Raw genomic sequence first — 18,434 nt, 5'->3', positions numbered from 1 at the left:
GAGCACCAAGATGTATCGGGACGTAAAGCGGACCTTTTGGTGGCCAAACATGAAAAGAGAGATAGCCGAGTTTGTATCTCAGTGTCTGTGCTGTCAGCGAGTGAAGGCAGAACACCAGAGACCAGCAGGACTTCTTCAACCCTTGTCAATTCCTGAGTGGAAATGGGAGCACATCTCCATGGATTTCGTAGTGGGATTGCCGAGGACACAAAGAGGTATGGATTCCATTTGGGCTATAGTCGACAGGTTTACTAAGTCAGCTCACTTTTTGCCGGTCAAGACTACATTCAATGCCAACCGACTTGCCGAATTGTACATGAATGAGATCGTTAGGCTTCATGGTGTGCCGATGTCCATTGTGTCAGACCGAGACCCGAAGTTCGTTTCTAGATTTTGGCAGAGTCTACAAGGAGCCTTGGGAACAGAGTTGAGATTTAGCACAGCCTTTCACCCCCAGACCGACGGACAGACGGAAAGAACGATTCAGACACTCGAAGACATGCTCAGATTGTGCGTGTTGGACTTCCAGGGAAGTTGGGAATCGCATTTGCCCTTAGTGGAGTTCGCGTACAACAACAGTTATCAAGCTAGCATAGGCATGGCGCCGTATGAAGCTTTGTATGGAAGGGAGTGTAGATCGCCGATATGTTGGACTGAAGTAGGAGACAAAGCTCTAATTGGCCCCAAGTTGGTTCAGATGACAACTGAAAAGATCAAACTCATTCAGCAGAGGATTAAAACTGCACAGAGTCGACAGAAGTGTTATGCCGACCAAAGAAGGAGAGAGTTAGAATTTGAAACTGGGGATCATGTATTTTTGAAGGTCTCGCCGATGACAGGAGTTTCGAGATTTGGGAAGAAGGGTAAACTTGCACCCCGATATATTGGGCCGTTTGAAATTCTTGAGAAAGTTAACACCGTTGCTTACAGACTCGCTTTGCCGCCAGATTTGAGCCAAGTCCACAGTGTGTTCCATGTTTCAATGCTGAGAAAATATATCCGAGACCCACTGCATGTAATAGATTACTCCGGGGTTGTAGTTAATGAAGACTTGGGCTACGAAGAGAAGCCGATGAGAATTATCGACAGACAAGTGAGGCAGTTGAGAAACAAGTCGATATCAATGGTGAAAATCGAATGGGAGAAGCATTATGGCGAGGAGGCCACATGGGAAAAAGAAGAAGAGATGAAAATCCGTTACCCGGAGTTATTCGTAGGACAAGGTAACTTAAGTTTGGGGACCAAACTTCTTTAAGGAGGGTAGACTGTAGGAACCCACACTTTATGTCCTCATCATGTTCATGAGCATCGGTATGATTATGACTTGTTTAGCTTGCATGTGTATGTTGTGATTTGTTTCGCTTGAGCTAATGCGATCCATGTCTTGATTTGAAGCCTTGTGATTTGTCTAAGTGTAGTATGCTTGTCTTGTTCCTTCCTTAATGTGAAACTTAGGTCACGCCTTGCCTGAGTTATACCAGCCGACGTTATTCCAAGCCGAGGTCATCCTTAGTCTCGTAGTAGTATCTTGAAACCCCTTGTTGACCTCCGTCCTTGCCTTGACCACATTAGCCGAGATGTTACCTTGCACCCAAGTAATATCGTCTTGGAGTGGTACGACCTAGGCCGAGGTGTGGCGCATCTAGGCCAAGATGTGGCACAGCTTAGTCAAGTGTTGTCCCTCCTAGCCGAGGTCATTGTCATCTTAGTTGCCGAAGTCTTTTGTTAGCCGATGTCACTCCTTGCCGGAGTGCCACTCCGTGTAGCTTGTTAAGTATGCCTTGTTGTTAGCCGATGTCATAGCCTGTCAGAGAGCCCATACCGCTTTGCTTGTTGAACACCCTTCCACCATGCTTTGTCTGGCCTGTCAGCCACCTTTTCAGGATGAACCCAACCAATCGCCGCCACGTGTCTCAGCAGAGGGTTAACCCCAGAACCGGGTATAGAAAACTATCATTTGGTGTCATAACCTTGTCTTGTAGAGAGAGAAGCTCTAGGAGGAAGAAAGAGTTTTAGAGTGAGGAAGTAGATCTTCAAGCTTGATTTCTAGAGATCCAACCGTTAGATCCGCGTTCTAAGGTTAGATTCTCGATCTACTCGTGATGTTCTTTATGTTTATGTTATTGCATTGCATGATTGAAAATGATTTGTAAGCCATGCATCGTTTTGAAGCTCGATTTTAGAAAGAGAAAATGACATTCATGTGTTCTTCAAGAAAGTCTTGTTTTGATCCGAAAGCTTTATGCCTAGATTCACGTTTTGTGTTTGTTCTTGCATGATTTCCAAGTATGGGTACCCAGGTCCATGTTTTCAAACTCATAGCACGAAAACCTCAGATTTGTGATGGCAGATTACGATCAAACATTCGTATTTTTCATGTTTTCACACTCATGTTCTTCATGTTCATCAACAGAGGGAAACCCAGAGTTTCCCGACCTCTTTTCCTTGCATGTGGCCCTCGGGGACACACCTCGGCGAAGAGGTGTGGAACCTCGGCCTAGACCTGGTTGGTGCCAGCATGTTTTCCGAAAACATTTGTGTACATGAGAGACTTGTTTGAAAGCGCATTCAATAGGCTTTGCCCTGTGTTTGTAGGACTTGGGCTTGCCTCAACCCCGACGTGTGAAGAAACTATGTGAGTGGTATTTCTAATAAAGCTATGTTACACTTGTTTTGATAAATCTTGTTTTGCCTTGTCTTGAAAAGTATTTGATTTAGCATGAATGACTATCCCTACTTGTATATTAAACACTATCTTGTTTTGATGACATTTCTTGAAAGTCCTTAGCTGCAGGGGACTATAATGCGACTGCACTCTTGTCTTGACAGTCCTTAGTGCTAGAGGACTCTAAACTTTCGCAGCACAGCTTGTCTTGACAGTCCTTAGTGCTAGAGGACTCTAAACTTTCGCAGCACAGCTTGTCTTGACAGTCCTTAGTGCTAGAAGACTCTAAACTTTCGCAGCACTCTTGTCTTGAAAGTCCTTAGTTGCAGGGGACTATAATGCAACTGCACTCTTGTCTTGGAATTGTCATCACCCTCTTGTATTAAGTAGATGTAATAACATCCAAAGGACTTGAAAGGCCGACAATGAACTTGATTTCCCTCTTGATTGTAAAGTATGCTATGTATTGTTTTGAAAGAAATCTTGGATATCAATCATGCAAAACCTTTATTTCTAGTATCATTCACTGAGTATCCAAGCTCACCCTCTCTATATATATGTAGGTGATGAACAAGAAGGCATTGAGGCCTAGACGTGATTGCCGATGTGTTTTGGGTGCTTTGCCGACGTGTTTTGGATTAGCATTTTTGCACCATCTTGAAGATTATGCTTCTCGGCTTATGTCTTCTTTTGTTTGTTTTGGCATATGTCGGCTTGAGAAGCCTTTTGGTCAGGATGTGTTTGGTATCTCATTCTTGTTGTATCTAAATTGTAAGACTTGTAAAGATGTTTGATGTATGACATTCCATTGGACTTATGCACGGCTCTTACGGACTATTTAGATTTTGTATATGTATATATATCGCTTCCGCACTTGTAAGCCCCATATTTTATACTCTGATTGTGTGTGATTTTGTAAGTCGGCCTTCGGTAACCTCGGGTTACTGGCCATCACGGCACCAAACTACTAGGGGCGGTTTGGGGGCGTGACAATCTATTTGGAAATTAAATAAAAAAAGAAGTTGAATAGAAAAGAAACTTGAATAAAAAAAAGAAGTTGAATAGAAATAAAAATGGAAGTTGCAGAAAATTAAAATTGGAAGTTTATTCAAAAACCACTATACCTTAACGATCTATTTGGAAATTAAATAAAAAAAGAAGTTTAATAAAAAGTAAATTGAATAAAAATTGAAGTTGAAAAAAAATAAAAGTGAAAGTTGCATAAAATTAAAAATGGAAGTTCAATCCAGAAACCACTATACCTTAACGATCTATTTGGAAATTAAATAAAAAACGAAGTTGAATAGAAAAGAAACTTAAATAAAAAAGGAAGTTGAATAGAAATAAAAATAGAAGTTGCAGAAAATTAAAATTGGAAGTTCATTCAAGAAACCACTATACCTTAACGATCTATTTGGAAGTTAAATAAAAAAGAAAGTTGAATAGAAAAATGACTTGAATAAAAATGGAAGTCGAATAAAAATAAAAATGGAAGTTGTAGAAAATTAAAAATGGAAGTTCATTCAAGAAACCACTATACCTTAACGATCTATTTGGAAATTAAATAAAAAAGGAAGTTGAATAGAAAAATAACTTGAATAAAAATGGAAGTAGAATAAAAATAAAAATGAAAATTGCATAAAATTAAAATGGAAGTTCATTAAAACAAACACTATACCTTAACGATCTATTTGGAAATTAAATAAAAAAGGAAGTTTAATAGAAAAGTAAATTCAATAAAAATGGAAGTTCAATCCAGAAACCACTATACTTTAACGATCAATTTAGAAATTGAATAAAAAAGGAAGTTGAATCGAAAAGAAACTGGAATAAAAAAAGAAGTTGAATAGAAATAAAAATGGAAGTTGCAGAAAATTAAAATTGGAAGTTCATTCAAGAAACCACTATACCTTAACGATCTATTTCAAAATTAAATAAAAAAAAAAAAGTTGAATAGAAAAATGACTTGAATAAAAATGGAAGTCGAATAAAAATAAAAATGGAAGTTGCAGAAAATTAAAAATGGAAGTTCATTCAAGAAACCACAATACCTTAACGATCTGTTTGGAAATTAAATAAAAAAGGAAGTCTAATAGAAAAGTAAATTGAATAAAAATAGAAGTTGAATAAAAATAAAAATGGAAGTTGCAGAAAATTATTAATGGAAGTTTAATCTAGGAACCACTATACCTTAACGATCTATTTTGAAATTAAATAAAAAAGGAAGTTTAATAGAAAAGTAAATTGAATAAAAATAGAAGTTGAATAAAAATAAAAATGGAAGTTGCAGAAAATTAATAATGGAAGTTTAATCCAGGAACCACTATACCTTAACGATCTATTTGGAAATTCAATAAAAAAGGAAGTTTAATAGAAAAGTAAATTGAATAAAAATTAAAGTTGAAAAAAAATAAAAGTGAAAGTTGCATAAAATTATAAATGGAAGTTCAATCCAGAAAACACTATACTTTAACGATCTATTTGGAAATTAAATAAAAAAGGAAGTTGAATAGAAAAGAAACTTGAATAAAAAAAGTAGTTGAATAGAAATAAAAATGGAAGTTGCAGAAAATTAAAATGTGAAGTTCATTCAAGAAACCACTATACCTTAAAGATCTATTTGGAAAGGAAATAAAAAAGGAAGTTGAATAGAAAAATTACTTGAATAAAAATAGAAGTCGAATAAAAATAAAAGTGGAAGCTACAGAAAATTAAAAAAGGAAGTTCATTCAAGAAACCACTATACCATAACGATCTATTTGAAAATTAAATAAAAAACGAAGTTTAATAGAAAAGTAAATTGAATAATAACGGAAGTTGAAAAAAAATAAAAATTAAAGTTTCATAAAATTAAAAATGATAGTTCACTCCAGAAACCACTATACCATAACGATCTATTTGGAAATTAAATAAAAAAGGAAGTTGAATAGAAATGTAAATTGAATCAAAATGGAAGTCGAATAAAAATAAAAATGGAAGTTGCAAAAAATTAAAAATGGAAGTTCATTAAAGAAACCACTATACCTTAAAGATCAATTTGGAAATTAAATAAAAAAGAAAATTTAATAGAAAAGTAAATTGAATAAAAATGGAAGTTGAATAGAAATAGAAGTTAAAGTTGTATAAAATTAAAAATGGAAGTTCAATCCAGAAACCACTATTCCTTAACAATCTATTTGGAAATTAAATAAAAAAGGAAGTTGAATAGAATAGAAACTTGAATAAAAAAAGAAGTTGAATAGAAATAAAAATGGAAGTTGCAGAAAATTAAAATTGGAAGTTCATTCAAGAAACCACTATACCTTAACGATCTATTTGGAAATTAAATAAAAAAGGAAGTTTAATAGAAAAGTAAATTGAATAAAAATGGAAGTTGAATAAAAATAGAAGTGAAAGTTGCATAAAATTAAAAATGAAAGTTCAATCCAGAAACCATTATACCTTAACAATCTATTTGGAAATTAAATAAAAAAGGAAGTTGAATAGAAAAGAAACTTGAATAAAAAAAGAAGTTGAATAGAAATAAAAATGGAAGTTGCAGAAAATTAAAATTGGAAGTTCATTCAAAAACCACTATACTTTAACGATCTATTTGGAAATTAAATAAAAAAGAAAGTTGAATAGAAAAATGACTTGAATAAAAATGGAAGTCGAATAAAAATAAAAATGGAAGTTGCAGAAAATTAAAAATGGAAGTTCATTCAAGAAACCACTATACCATAACGATCTATTTGGAAATTAAATAAAAAAGGAAGTTGAATAGAAAAGAAACTTGAATAAAAAACAGTAGTTGAATAGAAATAAAAATGGAAGTTGCAGAAAATTAAAATGTGAAGTTCATTCAAGAAACCACTATACCTTAAAGATCTATTTGGAAATGAAATAAAAAAGGAAGTTGAATAGAAAAATTACTTGAATAAAAATAGATGTTGAAAAAAAATAAAAGTGGAAGCTGCAGAAAATTAAAAATGGAAGTTCATTCAAGAAACCACTATACCATAACGATCTATTTGAAAATTAAATAAAAAACGAAGTTTAATAGAAAAGTAAATTGAATAATAATGGAAGTTGAAAAAAAATAAAAATTAAAGTTTCATAAAATTAAAAATGGTAGTTCACTCCATAAACCACTATACCATAACGATCTATTTGGAAATTAAATAAAAAAGGAAGTTATACCATAACGATCTATTTGGAAATTAAATAAAAAAGGAAGTTGAATAGAAATGTAAATTGAATCAAAATGGAAGTCGAATAAAAATAAAAATGGAAGTTGCAAAAAATAAAAAATGGAAGTTCATTAAAGAAACCACCATACCTTAACGATCAATTTGGAAATTAAATAAAAAAGAAAATTTAATAGAACAGTAAATTGAATAAAAATGGAAGTTGAATAGAAATAGAAGTTAAAGTTGCATAAAATTAAAAATGGTAGTTTAATCCAGAAACCACTATACCTTAACAATCTATTTGGAAATTAAATAGAAAAGGAAGTTGAATAGAATAGAAACTTGAATAAAAAAAGAAGTTGAATAGAAATAAAAATGGAAGTTGCAGAAAATTAAAATTGGAAGTTCATTCAAGAAACCACTATACCTGAACGATCTATTTGGAAATTAAATAAAAAATGAAGTTTAATAGAAAAGTAAATTGAATAAAAATGGAAGTTGAATAAAAATAGAAGTGAAAGTTGCATAAAATTAAAAATGAAAGTTCAATCTAGAAACCATTATACCGTAACAATCTATTTGGAAATTAAATAAAAAAGGAAGTTGAATAGAAAAGAAATTTGAATAAAAAAAGAAGTTGAATAGAAATAAAAATGGAAGTTGCAGAAAATTAAAATTGGAAGTTCATTCAAAAACCACTATACCTTAACGATCTACTTGGAAATTAAATAAAAAAGAAAGTTGAATAGAAAAATGACTTGAATAAAAATGGAAGTCGAATAAAAATAAAAATGGAAGTTGCAGAAAATTAAAAATGGAAGTTCAATCAAGAAACCACTATACCATAACGATCTATTTGGAAATTAAATAAAAAAGGAAGCTGAATAGAAAAGAAACTTGAATAAAAAAGAGTAGTTGAATAGAAATAAAAATGGAAGTTGCAGAAAATTAAAATGTGAAGTTCATTCAAGAAACCACTATACCTTAAAGATCTATTTGGAAATGAAATAAAAAAGGAAGTTGAATAGAAAAATTACTTGAATAAAAATAGAAGTCGAATAAAAATAAAAGTGGAAGCTGCAGAAAATTAAAAATGGAAGTTCATTCAAGAAACCACTATATCATAACGATCTATTTGAAAATTAAATAAAAAAGGAAGTTTAATAGAAAAGTAAATTGAATAACAATGGAAGTTGAATAAAAATAAAAATTAAAGTTGCATAAAATTAAAAATGGTAGTTCACTCCAGAAACCACTATACCATAACCATCTATTTGGAAATTAAATAAAAAAGGAAGTTGAATAGAAATGTAAATTGAATCAAAATGGAGGTCGAATAAAAATAAAAATGGAAGTTGCAAAAAATTAAAAATGGAAGTTCATTAAAGAGACCACTATACCTTAACGATCTATTTGGAAATTAAATAAAAAAGGAAGTTTAATAGAAAAGTAAATTGAATAAAAATGGAAGTTAAATAGAAATAGAAGTTAAAGTTGCATAAAATTAAAAATGGAAGTTCAATCCAGAAACCACTATACCTTAACAATCTATTTGGAAATTAAATAAAAAAGGAAGTTGAATAGAATAGAAACTTGAATAAAAAAAGAAGTTGAATAGAAATAAAAATGGAAGTTGCAGAAAATTAAAATTGGAAGTTCATTCCAGAAACCACTATACCTTAACGATCTATTTGGAAATTAAATAAAAAAGGAAGTTTAATAGAAAATTAAATTGAATAAAAATGGAAGTTGAATAAAAATAGAAGTAAAAGTTGCATAAAATTAAAAATGGAAATTCAATCAAGAAACCATTATACCTTAACAATCTATTTGGAAATTAAATAAAAAAGGAAGTTGAATAGAAAAGAAACTTGAATAAAAAAAGAAGTTGAATAGAAATAAAAATGGAAGTTGCAGAAAATTAAAATTGGAAGTTCATTCAAAAACCACTATACCTTAACGATCTATTTGAAATTAAATAAAAAAGAAAGTTGAATAGAAAAATGACTTGAATAAAAATGGAAGTCGAATAAAAATAAAAATGAAAGTTGCATAAAATTAAAAATGGAAGTTCATTAAAAAAACCACTATACCTTAACGATCTATTTGGAAATTAAATAAAAAAGGAAGTTTAATAGAAAAGTAAATTCAATAAAAATGGAAGTTCAATCCAGAAAGCACTATACCTTAACGATCTATTTGGAAATTAAATAAAAAAGGAAGTTGAATCGAAAAGAAACTGGAATAAAAAAAGAAGTTGAATAGAAATAAAAATGGAAGTCGCAGAAAATTAAAATTGGAAGTTCATTCAAAAAACCACTATACCTTAATGATCTATTTGGAAATTAAATAAAAAAAAGAAGTTGAATAGAAAAGAGACTTGAATAAAAAAAGAAGTTGAATAGAAATAAAAATGGATGTTACAGAAAATTAAAATTGGAAGTTCATTCGAGAAACCACTATACGTTAACGATCTACTTGGAAATTAAATAAAAAAGGAAGTTTAATAGAAAAGTGAATTCAATAAAAATGGAAGTTCAATAAAAATAAAAGTGAAAGTTTCTTAAAATTAAAAATGAAAGTTCAATCCCGAAACCACTATACCATAACAATCTATTTGAAAATTAAATAAAAAAAGAAGTTGAATAGAAAAGAAACATGAATAAAACAAGAAGTTGAATAGAAATAAAAATGGAAGTTACAGGTAATTAAAATTGGAAGTTCATTCGAGAAACCACTATACGTTAACGATCTATTTGGAAATTAAATAAAAAAGGAAGTATAATAGAAAAGCAAATTGAATAAAAATGGAAATTGAAAAAAAATAAAAGTGAAAGTTGCATAAAATTAAAAATGAAAGTTCAGTCCAGAAACCACTATACCTTAACGATCTATTTGGAAATTAAATAAAGAAGGAAGTTGAATAGAAACGAAACTTGAATAAAAAAAGAAGTTGAATAGAAATATAAATGGAAGTTGCAGAAAATTAAAATTGAAAGTTCATTCAGGAAACCACTATTCCTTAACGATCTGTTTGGAAATTAAATATAAAAGGGAGTTGAATAGAAAAATGACTTGAATAAAAATGGAAGTCGAATTAAAATAAAAATGGAAGTTGCAGAAAATTAAAAATGTAAGTTCATTCAAGAAACCACTATACCTTATCGATCTGTTTGGAATTTAAATAAAAAAAGGAAGTTTAATAGAAAAGTAAATTGAATAAAAATAGAAGTTGAATAAAAATAAAAATGGAAGTTGCAGAAAATTAAAAATGGAAGTTCAATCCAGAAACCACTATACCTTAACGATCTATTTGGAAATTAAATAAAAAAGGAAGTTGAGTAGAAAAGAAACTTGAATAAAAAAGGATGTTAAATAAAAATAAAAATGGAAATTGCATAAGATTAAAAATGAAAGTTCAATCCAGAAACCACTATACCATAACCATCTATTTGGAAATTAAATAAAAAAAGAAGTTGAATAGAAAATAAACTTGAATAAAAAAAGTAGTTGAATCGAAATAAAAATGGAAGTTGCAGAAAATTAAAATTGGAAGTTCAATCCAGAAACCCCTATACCTTAACGATCTATTTGGAAATTAAATAAAAAAGGAAGTTGAGTAGAAAAGAAACTTGAATAAAAAAGGAAGTTAAATTAAAATAAAAATGGAAATTGCATAAAATTAAAAATGAAAGTTCAATCCAGAAACCACTATACCATAACAATCTATTTGGAAATTAAATAAAAAAAGAAGTTGAATAGAAAAGGAATTTCAATAAAAAAAGAAGTTGAATAGATATAAAAATGGAAGTTGCAGAAAATTAAAATTGGAAGTTCATTCCAGAAACCACTATACCTTAACGATCTATTTGGAAATTAAATAAAAAAGGAAGTTTAATAGAAAATTAAATTGAATAAAAATGGAAGTTGAATAAAAATAGAAGTAAAAGTTGCATAAAATTAAAAATGGAAATTCAATCAAGAAACCATTATACCTTAACAATCTATTTGGAAATTAAATAAAAAAGGAAGTTGAATAGAAAAGAAACTTGAATAAAAAAAGAAGTTGAATAGAAATAAAAATGGAAGTTGCAGAAAATTAAAATTGGAAGTTCATTCAAAAACCACTATACCTTAACGATCTATTTGAAATTAAATAAAAAAGAAAGTTGAATAGAAAAATGACTTGAATAAAAATGGAAGTCGAATAAAAATAAAAATGAAAGTTGCATAAAATTAAAAATGGAAGTTCATTAAAAAAACCACTATACCTTAACGATCTATTTGGAAATTAAATAAAAAAGGAAGTTTAATAGAAAAGTAAATTCAATAAAAATGGAAGTTCAATCCAGAAAGCACTATACCTTAACGATCTATTTGGAAATTAAATAAAAAAGGAAGTTGAATCGAAAAGAAACTGGAATAAAAAAAGAAGTTGAATAGAAATAAAAATGGAAGTTGCAGAAAATTAAAAATGGAAGTTCATTCAAGAAACCACTATACCTTAACGATCTATTTGGAAATTAAATAAAAAAGGAAGTTGAATAGAAAAATAACTTGAATATAAATGGAAGTTGTATAAAAATGAAAGTTGCATAAAATTAAAAATGGAAGTTCATTAAAAAAAACCACTATACCTTAACGATCTATTTGAAAATTAAATAAAAAAGGAAGTTTAATAGAAAAGTAAATTCAATAAAAATGGAAGTTGAATCCAGAAACCACAATACCTTAACGATCTATTTGGAAATTAAATAAAAAAGGAAATTGAATCGAAAAGAAACTGGAATAAAAAAAGAAGTTGAATAGAAATAAAAATGGAAGTTGCAGAAAATTAAAATTGGAAGTTCATTCAAGAAACCACTATACCTTAACAATCTGTTTGGAAATGAAATAAAAAAGAAAGTTTAATAGAAAAGGAAATTGAATAAAAATAGAAGTTGAAAAAAAATAAAAATGGAAGTTGTAGAAAATTAAAAATGGAAGTTTAATCCAGGAACCACTATACCTTAACGATCTATTTGGAAATTAAATAAAAAATGAAGTTTAATAGAAAAGTGAATTCAATAAAAATGGAAGTTCAATAAAAATAAAAGTGAAAGTTTCTTAAAATTAAAAATGAAAGTTCAATCCCGAAACCACTATACCATAACAATCTATTTGAAAATTAAATAAAAAAAGAAGTTGAATAGAAAAGAAACATGAATAAAACAAGAAGTTGAATAGAAATAAAAATGGAAGTTACAGGTAATTAAAATTGGAAGTTCATTCGAGAAACCACTATACGTTAACGATCTATTTGGAAATTAAATAAAAAAGGAAGTATAATAGAAAAGCAAATTGAATAAAAATGGAAATTGAAAAAAAATAAAAGTGAAAGTTGCATAAAATTAAAAATGAAAGTTCAGTCCAGAAACCACTATACCTTAACGATCTATTTGGAAATTAAATAAAGAAGGAAGTTGAATAGAAACGAAACTTGAATAAAAAAAGAAGTTGAATAGAAATATAAATGGAAGTTGCAGAAAATTAAAATTGAAAGTTCATTCAGGAAACCACTATTCCTTAACGATCTGTTTGGAAATTAAATATAAAAGGGAGTTGAATAGAAAAATGACTTGAATAAAAATGGAAGTCGAATTAAAATAAAAATGGAAGTTGCAGAAAATTAAAAATGTAAGTTCATTCAAGAAACCACTATACCTTATCGATCTGTTTGGAATTTAAATAAAAAAAGGAAGTTTAATAGAAAAGTAAATTGAATAAAAATAGAAGTTGAATAAAAATAAAAATGGAAGTTGCAGAAAATTAAAAATGGAAGTTCAATCCAGAAACCACTATACCTTAACGATCTATTTGGAAATTAAATAAAAAAGGAAGTTGAGTAGAAAAGAAACTTGAATAAAAAAGGATGTTAAATAAAAATAAAAATGGAAATTGCATAAGATTAAAAATGAAAGTTCAATCCAGAAACCACTATACCATAACCATCTATTTGGAAATTAAATAAAAAAAGAAGTTGAATAGAAAATAAACTTGAATAAAAAAAGTAGTTGAATCGAAATAAAAATGGAAGTTGCAGAAAATTAAAATTGGAAGTTCAATCCAGAAACCCCTATACCTTAACGATCTATTTGGAAATTAAATAAAAAAGGAAGTTGAGTAGAAAAGAAACTTGAATAAAAAAGGAAGTTAAATTAAAATAAAAATGGAAATTGCATAAAATTAAAAATGAAAGTTCAATCCAGAAACCACTATACCATAACAATCTATTTGGAAATTAAATAAAAAAAGAAGTTGAATAGAAAAGGAATTTCAATAAAAAAAGAAGTTGAATAGATATAAAAATGGAAGTTGCAGAAAATTAAAATTGGAAGTTCATTCCAGAAACCACTATACCTTAACGATCTATTTGGAAATTAAATAAAAAAGGAAGTTTAATAGAAAATTAAATTGAATAAAAATGGAAGTTGAATAAAAATAGAAGTAAAAGTTGCATAAAATTAAAAATGGAAATTCAATCAAGAAACCATTATACCTTAACAATCTATTTGGAAATTAAATAAAAAAGGAAGTTGAATAGAAAAGAAACTTGAATAAAAAAAGAAGTTGAATAGAAATAAAAATGGAAGTTGCAGAAAATTAAAATTGGAAGTTCATTCAAAAACCACTATACCTTAACGATCTATTTGAAATTAAATAAAAAAGAAAGTTGAATAGAAAAATGACTTGAATAAAAATGGAAGTCGAATAAAAATAAAAATGAAAGTTGCATAAAATTAAAAATGGAAGTTCATTAAAAAAACCACTATACCTTAACGATCTATTTGGAAATTAAATAAAAAAGGAAGTTTAATAGAAAAGTAAATTCAATAAAAATGGAAGTTCAATCCAGAAAGCACTATACCTTAACGATCTATTTGGAAATTAAATAAAAAAGGAAGTTGAATCGAAAAGAAACTGGAATAAAAAAAGAAGTTGAATAGAAATAAAAATGGAAGTTGCAGAAAATTAAAAATGGAAGTTCATTCAAGAAACCACTATACCTTAACGATCTATTTGGAAATTAAATAAAAAAGGAAGTTGAATAGAAAAATAACTTGAATATAAATGGAAGTTGTATAAAAATGAAAGTTGCATAAAATTAAAAATGGAAGTTCATTAAAAAAAACCACTATACCTTAACGATCTATTTGAAAATTAAATAAAAAAGGAAGTTTAATAGAAAAGTAAATTCAATAAAAATGGAAGTTGAATCCAGAAACCACAATACCTTAACGATCTATTTGGAAATTAAATAAAAAAGGAAATTGAATCGAAAAGAAACTGGAATAAAAAAAGAAGTTGAATAGAAATAAAAATGGAAGTTGCAGAAAATTAAAATTGGAAGTTCATTCAAGAAACCACTATACCTTAACAATCTGTTTGGAAATGAAATAAAAAAGAAAGTTTAATAGAAAAGGAAATTGAATAAAAATAGAAGTTGAAAAAAAATAAAAATGGAAGTTGTAGAAAATTAAAAATGGAAGTTTAATCCAGGAACCACTATACCTTAACGATCTATTTGGAAATTAAATAAAAAATGAAGTTTAATAGAAAAGTGAATTCAATAAAAATGGAAGTTCAATAAAAATAAAAGTGAAAGTTTCTTAAAATTAAAAATGAAAGTTCAATCCCGAAACCACTATACCATAACAATCTATTTTGAAATTAAATAAAAACAGAAGTTGATTAGAAAAGAAACTTGAATAAAAAATGAAGTTGAATAGAAATAAAAATGGAAGTCGCAGAAAATTAAAATTGGAAGTTCATTCAAAAAACCACTATACCTTAATGATCTATTTGGAAATTAAATAAAAAAGGATGTTTAATAGAAAAGTAAATTCAATAGAAATGGAAGCCGAATAAAAATAAAAATGGAAGTTGCAGAAAATTAAAAATGGAAGTTCATTCAAGAAACCACAATACCTTAACGATCTATTTGGAAATTAAATAAAAAATGAAGTGTAATAGAAAAGTAAATTGAATAAAAATGGAAGTTGAATAAAAAGAAAAGTGAAAGTTACATAAAATTAAAAATGGAAGTTCAATCCAGAAACCACTATCCCTTAACGATCTATTTGGAAATTAAATAAAAAAGGAAGTTGAGTAGAAAAGAAACAAGATTGAAAAAGGAAGTTAATTAAAAATAAAAATGGAAGTTCAGTCCGGAAACCACTATACCTTAACGATCTATTTAGAAATTAAATAAAAAAGGAAGTTGAATAGAAAAATAACTTGAGTAAAAATGGATGTCGAATAAAAATAAAATAGAAGTTGCAGAAAATTAAAAATGGAAGATCATTCAAGAAACCACTGTACCTTAACGATCTGTTTCGAAATTAAATAAAAAAGGAAGTTTAATAGAAAAGTAAATTGAATAAAAATAAAAGTTGAATAAAAATAAAAATGGAAGTTGCAGAAAATTAAAAATGGAAGTTCAATCCAGAAACCACTATACCTTAACGATCTATTTGGAAATTAAATAAAAAAGGAAGTTGAGTAGAAAAGAAACTTGAATAAAAAAGGAAGTTAAATAAAAATAAAAATGGAAATTGCATAAGATTAAAAATGAAATTTCAATCCAGAAACCACTATACCATAACAATCTATTTGGAAATTAAATTAAAAAAAGAAGTTGAATAGAAAAGAGACTTGAATAAAAAAAGAAGTTGAATAGAAATAAAAATGGATGTTACAGAAAATTAAAATTGGAAGTTCATTCGAGAAACCACTATACGTTAACGATCTACTTGGAAATTAAATAAAAAAGGAAGTTTAATAGAAAAGTGAATTCAACAAAAATGGAAGTTCAATAAAAATAAAAGTGAAAGTTTCTTAAAATTAAAAATGAAAGTTCAATCCCGAAACCACTATACCATAACAATCTATTTGAAAATTAAATAAAAAAAGAAGTTGAATAGAAAAGAAACATGAATAAAACAAGAAGTTGAATAGAAATAAAAATGGAAGTTACAGGTAATTAAAATTGGAAGTTCATTCGAGAAACCACTATACGTTAACGATCTATTTGGAAATTAAATAAAAAAGGAAGTATAATAGAAAAGCAAATTGAATAAAAATGGAAATTGAAAAAAAATAAAAGTGAAAGTTGCATAAAATTAAAAATGAAAGTTCAGTCCAGAAACCACTATACCTTAACGATCTATTTGGAAATTAAATAAAGAAGGAAGTTGAATAGAAACGAAACTTGAATAAAAAAAGAAGTTGAATAGAAATATAAATGGAAGTTGCAGAAAATTAAAATTGAAAGTTCATTCAGGAAACCACTATTCCTTAACGATCTGTTTGGAAATTAAATATAAAAGGGAGTTGAATAGAAAAATGACTTGAATAAAAATGGAAGTCGAATTAAAATAAAAATGGAAGTTGCAGAAAATTAAAAATGTAAGTTCATTCAAGAAACCACTATACCTTATCGATCAGTTTGGAATTTAAATAAAAAAAGGAAGTTTAATAGAAAAGTAAATTGAATAAAAATAGAAGTTGAATAAAAATAAAAATGGAAGTTGCAGAAAATTAAAAATGGAAGTTCAATCCAGAAACCACTATACCTTAACGATCTATTTGGAAATTAAATAAAAAAGGAAGTTGAGTAGAAAAGAAACTTGAATAAAAAAGGATGTTAAATAAAAATAAAAATGGAAATTGCATAAGATTAAAAATGAAAGTTCAATCCAGAAACCACTATACCATAACCATCTATTTGGAAATTAAATAAAAAAAGAAGTTGAATAGAAAATAAACTTGAATAAAAAAAGTAGTTGAATCGAAATAAAAATGGAAGTTGCAGAAAATTAAAATTGGAAGTTCAATCCAGAAACCCCTATACCTTAACGATCTATTTGGAAATTAAATAAAAAAGGAAGTTGAGTAGAAAAGAAACTTGAATAAAAAAGGAAGTTAAATTAAAATAAAAATGGAAATTGCATAAAATTAAAAATGAAAGTTCAATCCAGAAACCACTATACCATAACAATCTATTTGGAAATTAAATAAAAAAAGAAGTTGAATAGAAAAGGAATTTCAATAAAAAAAGAAGTTGAATAGATATAAAAATGGAAGTTGCAGAAAATTAAAATTGGAAGTTCATTCCAGAAACCACTATACCTTAACGATCTATTTGGAAATTAAATAAAAAAGGAAGTTTAATAGAAAATTAAATTGAATAAAAATGGAAGTTGAATAAAAATAGAAGTAAAAGTTGCATAAAATTAAAAATGGAAATTCAATCAAGAAACCATTATACCTTAACAATCTATTTGGAAATTAAATAAAAAAGGAAGTTGAATAGAAAAGAAACTTGAATAAAAAAGGAAGTTAAATAAAAATAAAAATGGAAATTGCATAAAATTAAAAATGAAAGTTCAATCCAGAAACCACTATACCTTAACGATCTATTTGGAAATTAAATAAAAAAGGAAGTTTAATAGAAAAGTAAATTGAATAAAAATAAAATTTGAATAAAAATAAAAATGGAAGTTTCAGAAAATTAAAAATGGAAGTTCAATCCAGAAACCAGTATACCTTAACGATCTATTTGGAAATTAAATGAAAAAGGAAGTTGAGTAGAAAAGAAACTTGAATAAAAAAGGAAGTTAAATAAAAATAAAAATGGAAATTGCATAAAATTAAAAATGAAAGTTCAATCCAGAAACCACTATACCATAACAATCTATTTGGAAATTAAATAAAAAAAGAAGTTGAATAGAAAAGAAATTTCAATAAAAAACGAAGTTGAATAGAAATAAAAATGGAAGTTGCGGAAAATTAAAATTGGAAGTTCATTCAAGAAACCACTATACTTTAACGATCTATTTGGAAATTAAATAAAAAAGGAAGTTCAATAAAAATTGTCACGCCCCACTTTTTATTACTCGGAGTCATTACCAAATTCTTTAACTTAATCCAATTTCAGAGATAACATGCGGAAATAAACTCATACATTCAATCCGTAGAAATGATTAACGATACTCTCATACGTATGCAAAGTAAACATTACATGAACTAACTTAATAAATTGCCCTTGGGCTTACATCATTAAAAGTACAAGAAGAAGGGTGTAACCATTTACAACAATGGAATTCCGCCAACATAAATAAGGCCCCGTGGCCAACAAATAAGAAGATCCAAATCTTGTAGCACACCCTGCTAAACACCTGAAAAAAATTCAACAACGTAGGATGAACAGTCATTACCCTGCGTTCTTGTAGCACACTCATTTAAATTCACTACATTCTTTTCAAAGCCATTTCGAACTAATTATGCAAATTAAGTCATAAACAATAAATTAGGGTTTTTCCTTCCTCTTTCTCAATATTGACCAAAAAGGCCCAATTTACATCAACAAACAACAATAACCACAATTAAGACTCAAAATACCTAAGTATTTGCCCCAAAGATCAAAACCCCTCAATTAATTTATTAAATCAAATAAAAGAAATTAGGGTTTCCTCTCCTTTCAATAACCACATGCTAATTAACACTCCAAATAGCCCAAAACAACTCTCAATGATAACATAACCATTTCAAATACCCAA

The sequence above is a fragment of the Camellia sinensis genome, chromosome 2, assembly GCF_055761805.1.
Source record: "Camellia sinensis isolate YWXY chromosome 2, ASM5576180v1, whole genome shotgun sequence".
Taxonomy (NCBI): domain Eukaryota; kingdom Viridiplantae; phylum Streptophyta; class Magnoliopsida; order Ericales; family Theaceae; genus Camellia; species Camellia sinensis.
Note: the sequence above shows the minus strand (reverse complement) of the source record.